Source organism: Pteropus alecto, unplaced genomic scaffold (assembly GCF_000325575.1).
Source record: "Pteropus alecto unplaced genomic scaffold, ASM32557v1 scaffold138, whole genome shotgun sequence".
Classification (NCBI taxonomy): Eukaryota; Metazoa; Chordata; class Mammalia; order Chiroptera; family Pteropodidae; genus Pteropus; species Pteropus alecto.
In genome coordinates, this window is record NW_006441525.1 from 1841846 (window position 1) to 1852059 (window position 10214).

Consider the following 10214-nt stretch of genomic DNA (forward strand, 5'->3'; position numbering starts at 1 on the left):
ACTGTCATACAGAGACAGAGTCTGAGCTCTACCACACCTGTTCCTTCTGTCTAAAGGAAATAGGGGTTAAATTTCATTTTGAACTATTAGTATCATGGGTGGTTTGAAACAGCTTCCTAAGGGAGCTTACCTGCAACTGCTGATGGAGGATGTCACTACACAAAACCTAGCATCAAAGAAAAAACCACACTGAAGATATCAGAATTTTAATAACCCTCTTTCTACTTCCTTCTCCCATCACAAAGAGGGAACAACTACTTCTGCCTATAGTTATCCTGTGGTCAAAGGATCACATACACTAGAATCAACTGGGGAGGGGCCGGCTGGTGGGAGTGGTGCTTGTTAAAAATACACTATGTCAGTTCTACTAAAGCAGCATCTCCAGGGATAGGGGTCATTAATTCACATTAAACAAGATGTTCGGGTAATTCTTATACACGCTAATGTTTCTGAACCACTTAGCTACTTGAACCAACTCTTGCTATCACAGAGCCATGAAAATAGAATTCTCACACGTCACTGCATATATAAAATACAAAAAAAAAAAAACCATCAAAGAATAAATATTTAAAATGAAAAAAAGAGACAAGGTGAAAGTTTCCTTCCATAACAGTCTAGCAGAATTTAGATTCCAGTGTGGGTTGCAGCCATGAACGGGGGAGATTCTCCACCTTACAAGCACAGTGTTACCCATTATTCGTATCTATAGTGAAGATACCAGTATTTTTTCTGAAGCACAGCACGCTCTGTAAGAGGAACACCAAACCTACATAAAGATTAAAGAATGTTGCAGCATGCAATGAAGTTTTTACTCATTTTTTTCTCAACATCGTGACTCTGCCACAATTAGGCAAAGTGGTTCTCAATCACTTTGAATTGCCTGGGCCAGTGGTTTTCAAACTTGATGTGCGTGTAGAATCATCTAAAGATCTTGTTAAAACAGACTACTGGGCTCCAAGAATTTGTATTTCTAACAAGTTCCAGGTGATTCTGGCACTGCTGGTCCAAAGATCAGACTTCGAGAACCATGGGCTTAATCTGTGTTCTTCCAACCAGCACTATTTATGATTCACTGTGGAGTTCGATGATGCTAAAAAAATGGCTCTGTCTGGCAAATGCTCTAACCACATGCTGTAGGGCTTCCTGTGTAGGACTCGTGCTGCTTAGTATCTTCAAAAAGTTCTCATCATGCGAAACTTGTAGTATGGTTGATAAGTTCGTCCTTTCTTTGCAACTCCAGGAATAAACACCCTTTCTAACCCTCCTCCAATCCCTGGCCTCTGTGTGACCTTACACCACCTACTTCCTACTCTTCACGGACAACCTTTCTGTCTCTATAGGAAACTATATACTTAGGAAGGGCAAGAGGTCCTTTTGTTCTTGTCTTAAGGAACAACACTTCCTTTAGCCAGAAATCAAGACAGGCTACCAATATTTAGTGATTTATTTGGTGACTGTCACAAGGCTAAAGCTGTACAAACTCAGAAGTAGTGCTGCATCCAGAGGCAAAATGAGGTCAAGCATAAACTCAAAGATTCTTAGAAATATAGGAAGCATTCGGTTATCAGTATTTACATTCCAGTCTTTCATGGTAAGAAATACACAGATTTCTTTTTTCAGATAGGTCCAGAATTTCCACACTACAATTAGGCACCCCATACTCTCCAAATGGCTTTCAAATCCAACTCATCAAGGTTTAAAATATATTCCCAGTATAAGATTCTAAATAGTGAATTCAACATGTATGAAGTTCATCCTTCTCATAAAAAGAAATTTCAACAAATTCTTAGAAACTAAAAAGCATATGGGAGCAAGATAAGAAAATGAATTTGATATAGCTTAAATATCTTTAGAAGTTCTTCAAGAGCTTAATTATCTTTTAAATTTGAACATATAACTGACAATTTGGGGACCATGTTAATTAGATAGTTTAAAAAGTAAGGTTAAACATTTTTTTCTTTGAGACTTTGATAATATGCTTAAGGAAAAAGCATAAACCTGGAGAACTGATACAGAACTACATCAATATGAAAGGATGTTTTTAAAGTGTGAGCCATAAGCTGGTTAAATGTTGCAAATACCATATAACATTAATATTTTACCATGTAGTATAAAACATATGACTTTTTGAAATCATTGTAAGAATATGACTAAGCACTGCATATACTGTAATAATGGTATTTCCAGGACCTAAAACACTCTCTTTATTAGAAAAGATGTTAGGCCATGTCCCGAATCAAAAGATTTGTTACAAATGATAGTTGAAGTCCTTTGGGCATCCATTTGCTCCAATGTGACCACTGAACAATCTTAATTTGTCCAAGTACTGAGTGTGGTTGCCGACCGAGTACACAGATTGTTTAGTGTCATTTGCCACCAGAGAGCAACCTATGGGATGTACCGCTAAGGCTTTTTTAAAGTTCAACTTCTGGCAAAATGTTGTCTTCTGACACGCTTTCATACCTAACATGAATGTACATTTTCATGGTTTGGAAAGAGCAACCCATTTCTAGTTTAAGATGCTAGAGCCTAAACCTCAAAACCTAACCCTCAACCAATTGAATCATCCAAATTTCTATTTCTAAACTTGGTGTACTGAGCTCAACAAATATCACACACCACGAAAATGGCTGACACTACATATTTACAGATTCCAACCTCAGTGTGACTCTCAGCATTACCAGGCAGGCAACCCTTCATATCTCTCTCTAGTCACCCCCTTAACTCCTGTCCTCTCCCCTCAGTGACTATTTTAAAATAGTCACTCAATAGTTACCTTTCCCCTCAATCCCCACCCTACCAAATCAACATTCAATATCAACAATTTACCTGCTACATTTTGCTACCATCAAATGAGAACTTCCACATATTCTTTCCCCATCCTATGAACTTATTTACATCTATCCTTACTCTTCTCCCCATCCCTCTCCTAGGAGAATAGAAGGACTGTCCCCTCTTTTCCAGCATACCCTGATCACTGCCTATGCTCTGGATATCGTCCCTCTCTGGCCTTTTCTGGGGTCTTTCTTCATCGAACATCCGGCCCCCTAAATCTTCTACCTCAACTTCTTCCTCTTTCTCAGCTCTTTTTATCTCAGAAATAAGTGAATGTCTCAGTCTCTTCTTAGGAGGGAAAAAAACACAAATGAACCCAAACCCGTCCCTACTGCCACTAAATTTTCTGTCTCTCCTCACAGTCAAATTCCTTAAAAGAACTGTTTTCACTTTCTATCCTTATTACTCCATCTCCCTCTCAGTACACTACTCACTACTCACATCCATTCTATGCCACTAAAACTCCACAGGGGAGGCAAATGACTTCTTAGTTATCAACTTCAGTAGGTTCTTCCAGCCCTTAATATTGGAGCATTAACACAAATTACCATACCATTCTTAAAATTCTCTCCTCTTTTGGTATTTCTAATATCTTTTTCTCCTCTATATCTTCACACCTTTTGGACCTTTCTTTCTCCCACTTCTTAGATGTTGGTGTATCCTGTAGCTCTACCTTCAATCTTTTTCACATGTCTATGCGATCCATGTTCTATCTACTTTAAATCCATATGTGCTGCCCGTATCTCTTCTAGGTTTCTCAGTGAATGACAGCATCATCTATCCAGTTACCCATGCTAGAATCCTGGGGATCATCACAGATTTCTTACTCTCATCTACAGATAAACAACTGCAAAATCCTGTCAATTTAAACTAAGTGTCTCTTGGATCTCTAATATGAGGTCGTTTTCTCTGCAAACTATCTAATTTAGGTGATATCTCTTGTTCAGAACACATTATTATAAGAATAATAATTAAGTACAGATGAGTAAAAATCTTGGGAGTCCCCTCCTACAAGTAAGGATGCTACACGAATACAATGAACTATGATTCAAAACAACACAGAACTTTGGTATTCTTTTTTTTTCTAATGGATTATAATACTCTATGAATATAAGCAAATAATTTAATTACCCCAGACTTCAGATTCCCAACTGCTGAATAAAGGGTAAAAGAGATATATCTAAGGACCCTTAGAACCCTAACATTCATTCTATAGTTATATTTCTACCAGACATTATTCAAACAGTTCATACCTCTAAATATGTGACATACTTGCTACATACACAAGATATTATTAGTGCCAAAGAAACTAACTGATGTCTCCTTTGCTGCCAAAATATATCTCAAGCATATCCTGATTCCCTTCAGTTTCAAAAAACTAAATCATCACTTGCAAATGTCAGAGAAATAAAATGTAAGCACAAAAATAAGTCAAGAAAAAATCATAATGGAATTGACTATATGTATATATAAATACTATTTCAAAATAATTTCTTCAGAAATCAAGCAGCACAGAGTACTGAGTTAGTAATAAAATAAGTGTGCCATAAACTATTGTGACAGTCAATAACAACATTGTGAACAAAAAGCTCTTTCTACCCACAGAACAGTAGTGTGGGAACTGTACAATATCTAAAGTTGAACACCCACATGATATATATGCAATATGAGATCATAAAAAATTCCAGGATCTCCTTGTAAAAGACAAGGCTCCCAGAGAAAGATAATCTGAACTCAGCTGTGAAAATGTAGTCTGAATTCCATTAAAATGCTATCACCCAAATCAAATGAGAGGCACCTGTTACCCTTTCATCAGTTTGGGTTCAGTTGCTCTTCCATTGCCTACTAAGCTCAGAAGTACTGTTCCGTTTTAAAGATTATATAAAAGGAGAAGATATAAGAAGAGTGTGGCAGGTAAAACAATTTACACTGCAAAGTTGATATTGATCTAAGGGTCAACTCAAAACTCAGAATAAATCAACTCTGGAGCCACAAAGCCCAGATTCAAATCCCAATTTCACCATCTTCCAGCCTTAAAATTTTAACAATTCATTTAATTTCTTGTGCCTCAGTTTCTTCATCTGTAAAACAGAACAGTAATCTACTTCGAAGGTAAAGTGCTTAGAATAATGCCTACCATACTGTAAACACTATAGAAATACTAAGTAATGTTGTCATTATTTTTTCCTTACTATTTTTAGACTAAATGTTAGGTGAGGAACAAAAAATAACACTATAATGTATGCTCAGATTTCAGTTTAACATTGTTACCGGGTATTATTTCAGCTAGTGGCTCATAGTCAAATCAAATCACCAAGTATTAAGTTCACAGCAAATGAAAAGTACAAAGAGGCATAATTCACATAAAAACAGACACATAGATGAAGGGAACAGAATAAAGAGCCCTGAAACAAACCCACACATATATAGCCAATTAATTTATGACAAAGGAGCCAAGAACACACAATGGGGAAAGGACAGTCTCTTCAATAAATGGTGCTGGGAAAACTGGACAGCCACATACAAAAGAATGAAACTGGACCATTATTTTCTACCATATATAAAAATTTACTCAAAATAAAGACCTAAACATAAGACCAGAAACCATAAAATGCCTAGAAAAAAACACAGGTGCTAAGCTCTTTGACACAGGTCTTGGTAATGTTTTTCTTTTTTTTAAACTGACATAAAAGCAAAAGCAACAAAAGTAAAAATAAACAAGTGGGACTATATCAAACTAAAAAGCTTCTGAACAGCAAAGAAAACTATCAACATAATGAAAAGGCAACCTACTGAATGAGAGAAAATATTTGCGAATCACATATCTGATAAGGGTTAATATCCAAACTATATAAAGAATTCATATAACTCAATAGCAAAAACAAACGAAAGTCTGATTTAAAAATGGGCAGAATATATGAATAGACATTTTTCCAAAGGAAATGCAGATACCAACAGGGACATGAAAAGATGCTCAACATTTTTAATCATCAAGGAAATGCAAACCAAAGTCACAATGAGATATCCTCACACTTGTTAGAATGGTTATTATCAAAAAGACTACAAATAATAAGTGTGGGTGAAGATGTGGAGAAAAGAGAATCCTTGTGCACTGTTGGTGGGAATGTAAATTGGTGCAGCCACTATGAAAGTTCCTTATAAAATTAAAAATACAACTACCATATGATCCAGTAATTCCACTTCTGGGTATTTATTAGAAGAAGAGGAATTCAGTGCCGTATTCATTGCAGCATTATTTACAATAGCCACGATAGGGAAACAACCTAAGTAACCATTGACAGATGAATGGATAAAGAAATTGATAAATAAATAAATAAATATATAGATATATATCTCTATATAGATAGATAGATAGATAGATAGATAGATAGATATAGATATTTACACACACACACAATGGAAAATTATTCAGCCATAAAAAAAGAATGAAATCTTGCCATTTGCAACAACATGGATGGGAATCAAGGGAATTATGTTAAGTGAAATAAGTCAGATAGAGAAAGACAAAACCATACGATCTCTCTTACATGTGGAATCTAAAAATAAATAAATTTTTTTAAAAAAAAACAAGCTCACAGATACAGAGAACAATTGGTGGCTGCCAGTGGCAGAGGGTGGGGACTAGGAGAATTTTTTTTTTGTTTTTAAGTGTAAATAAATTTAAAAATAAATAAATGAAAAAATTAAAAAGCATAATTTAACATGCATCAAAAGTATAGAATATTATATACACATACAATGGAATATTATTGAGCCATAAAAAGAAATGAAATTCTGATACATGGATGAAGCCTGAAAACATACCAAGTGAAATAAACTGGACACAAAAAGACAGTGTATAATTACACTTATATGAAGTAACTAGAATAGGCAAATTCAGAGACAGAAAGTAGAATAGGGGTTACCAGGAGCTGGAGCAGGGAGCGGATTTGGGGGGAATGTGAGGGGAATGGGGAGTTTTACTTAATCGGTACAGAGTTTCTGTTTTGGATGATTAAAAATTCTGGAAATGAATAATGGTGATAATTAAAAAACACTGTGAATGTTCTTAATAATGCCAATGAATTGTACACTTACAAATGGTTAAAATATTAAATTACTACAACAACAAAAAAAAACTTTAAAAAAATATAACCTATATTTTCAACAAGAAGTTTTAACATGAGTATCAGCCTTAATGGTATTAAAATAAAGAACAGATCACTTATTCTCAAGTTCCTAACTATGGACACCAAAGGAGTCAGTATCAACTCTTAACTGGCCCTGGTTTAACATACATGCCTGAAATGGGTACCAACCTTGTAAATTTCATAAGAAACATTATTTCACTGTTGATAGAGTTGTTTTGTTTTGTTTTGTTTTACCTTTTGAAGGGAGAGAGAAGGATAGAGAACTATACTGAAGAGATGTCTTTCTGTGTGGCCTATGTATAATGGTGGTTTTACAAGGAGGTACTTCTCCACAAAGAATCATGATAACATGAGTACAAAAGTACACCTGTAAGGGTGCCATACATGGATGTGTAAACAACTGATATTCAATTCAAAAGTAGAGAGGGTTCCCATGGATTGGTAAACCAGAATTTAAACCACTGAACTATCCCCCAAATTCAAACAAAAATTAAAAGTCCATTATTTTGATACATATAATAAAGTGAAATATTCGATATCTCTATTCCAAACATCCCAAGAGAAAGGTATATAGCATTATAAAAAGGTATATAGCATTATAAAAACACAATAAAAGTGACTTTAATAAATCAACATATTCCCAGAATGGCTAAGGACAAAGGATTCCAGTTAGGATAATTTAATTCTCTAGTAAACTGGTAATTACCGTATATCAAATATCATTCACAGAATAACAAATTTCAAAGAACTAAAATGCAATTTCCAAAGAATCGAAGGCCAAAATCAGACTAGCAATAACATTAGCAAACACTTACCTTGCTCTTACAATATGCCTGTTTTGTTCTAAGCTCTTTATATATACTAACTCATTTTATCCTCATAACAATCTTCTGAGAAAAGTATTATTATTCCCATTTTACAAATGAGGAAACTTAGGTGTAGAGGGGGTCAACTACCTTGCCCTGGCCCATTGTCTTCCTAGTATGTGGCAGAGCTAGAACTTAAATCCTGGAAGTGTGTTTCCCTGGTCTCTTATCATTGCAATGGTTAACTATCTCTTGGTGACATTAAAGAATTGGACAACACAAAGTTTCACAGGTAAACTCAAAATGCAAAACAGTTTGGGAATCAAATATAATGAAAGCTCTGAGGAAATCATCATATTACAACACAGGACAATAAATGACATTTGTGATAACTACTCTGAGAATTAAGGAAGGTTAAAATATGTTCAGTATACTTAAGTGTTTAAGAAAGAATTGTTTAGTGCACTTAAAATTCTTCCATCCAAAACAGTCAAAATATGATTTTCAATTCTAAAGGTGTAAAACTTTCAACTACCTAAAATTACTCATTCCCTAAGGGCTCCAAACCAAAGGGCTATGCAAAGCAATGTTATTTGCCTTTATCTTATTCTTAAAGATAAGGACGGTAGTGACGGTGGTAGTGGTGGTAGTGGTGCTGTGTGTGTTGGAGAATCACAAATTACGCTTTCCAGGTGTTTGAATTCCAGGAATGAGAACCTAATACTAAAGATATTAGAAAGTGTCAAATACCTTGGATAGATACGTGAACAAACTCATAGAATTATGTGTAATTATTATAAAAAGACTAGAATTTGATAATTAACAGGTTTTTTTTTAAGTATAGGCTTTGAAGTCATACACAAACCTGAATTTAAAACTTGGCTTCATTATTTAGTTACTATGACTATTTGACAAGTTAATTTCAAATAACTGAGTCTCAGTTTCCTTCTCTGTAAATTAAAATGATAGTAATTCCTAACTCACGAGGTTGAAAAGGAGTGAACACATGCAAAGTGTTGAACACAGTCCCTGGGATATAGCAGATGGTCAATAATGAGTGACTGACTACTATTATTTCCTAAGCTTATTCTACTTTGTCTCCCAAATATAAGAACCAATTCGTATCGATTAGCAAGTCTTTCGGTAGGCTTCTCATAACTCTATGAAATATATGCCCTATTCAAAAGTGAATCGTACTAAAAAGTACAATACAAAACCAAACCATCAATGAGATCAAAGATTTCAGAATTCTGATTCTCCTCCCACAACTATCCTTGGTTTTATAATAACCTGTATTCCTTTATCAACAATATGAATCCTATTATTTTTCGACCGTTTCAACATTCCTACTGGGGTTCTGCATGTATTTATTTTGACGGTTACCTTTGCAAGGGTAATTATCATTGCTTGAAAACCGAAAAGAAATCCAGGAACAAGGAACATTTTAATAACATGTTACAACTGTTCCATCCATCTCAACAGTCGATTGGATCTCATGTGGATCATTTATTATCACAACAGATTTTGACATTACTGCACCACCCCCTTGCCCAACAAATACATGCGTTACTGAGCAAAACTCCAGACTGAGAGAGAACGAATGCTGTATAGGCACATCAATACTCAAAACGTGGTGCTCCCAGTACGGATATTGGGGGAAGGGAGGCAGTGTTGCGGGGGTGGGGGACGGTGTGGATGGGTTTCGCTGCAAGTGGAAATGAACAGAATCGGAAACTGTTTTGTCCCTTTAAACAAGACAGATGAGCCCTGTGAGGCTAGGAACACAGAGAGGAGGGTGAGATGGGCCTGGAGGCAAGAGAGGAAGGAGATGGCAACTGCGGGCTGAGAAAGGGTCTGTGCCGCCAGAGAGAGGAGAGAAGGAGGCCATAGCCACCCCGAAAGCGGAGGCAGAGGAAAGTGGCCCCTTCAGCCTAGTCTGCAGAACAGGTTCAGCCCCTAGGAGTCTGGGGCGACTGAAAGGGAATAGGGACCCCGAACCGAAAAAAAGATGAGGGTAGGGGCGAGCTCCCGGTTGCTTTCAAAACGGGATGCCGCTGTCCCCACCGGGAACCCGGCGCCGGAGTTGAAGAAAGCAAGGACTCAATAGAGATCGCACAGGTTACCTGTCTCAGCTGCCCGCCCAACGGTCTCCACTTCCGCAGACTCGGGGTTACTACGGGCTACCGGGGGCACGCGCCAAGTGACGTCATCCACGCGCGCCGGGACCGCAGTCTGCCTGGCCCGCCCTCTTGGGAAGAGTGAGGCTGGGTAGTTGCGGGGAGGTCTGCGCAGGCGCAGACAGGAACAACACGAGCACCTTCGCTAGTTTGGGGTTTCGTAGAGTTACCCTGTTACCCAACAAACTACTTCTAATTGCAAAATGTCGTGGGCACTTAAGAAAAATATTATTGAAATACAAAAG

General features: G+C 36.7%; 1 protein-coding gene across 21 annotated transcripts in view; it reads right to left on the minus strand.

Moving 5' to 3' along the window:
* CUNH9orf3 (chromosome unknown C9orf3 homolog) overlaps window positions 1-9986 on the minus strand; it is a 335956-nt gene extending 325970 nt beyond the window's left edge. For all 21 annotated transcript variants that reach the window (XR_003048420.1, XR_003048423.1, XR_001517531.2 and 18 more), the window contains exon 1: window positions 9916-9986. The gene's annotated coding sequence lies outside the window, so the exon portion shown is untranslated. The remainder of the gene's footprint in view (window positions 1-9915) is intronic.
* Between the last annotated feature and the right edge of the window lie 228 nt (window positions 9987-10214).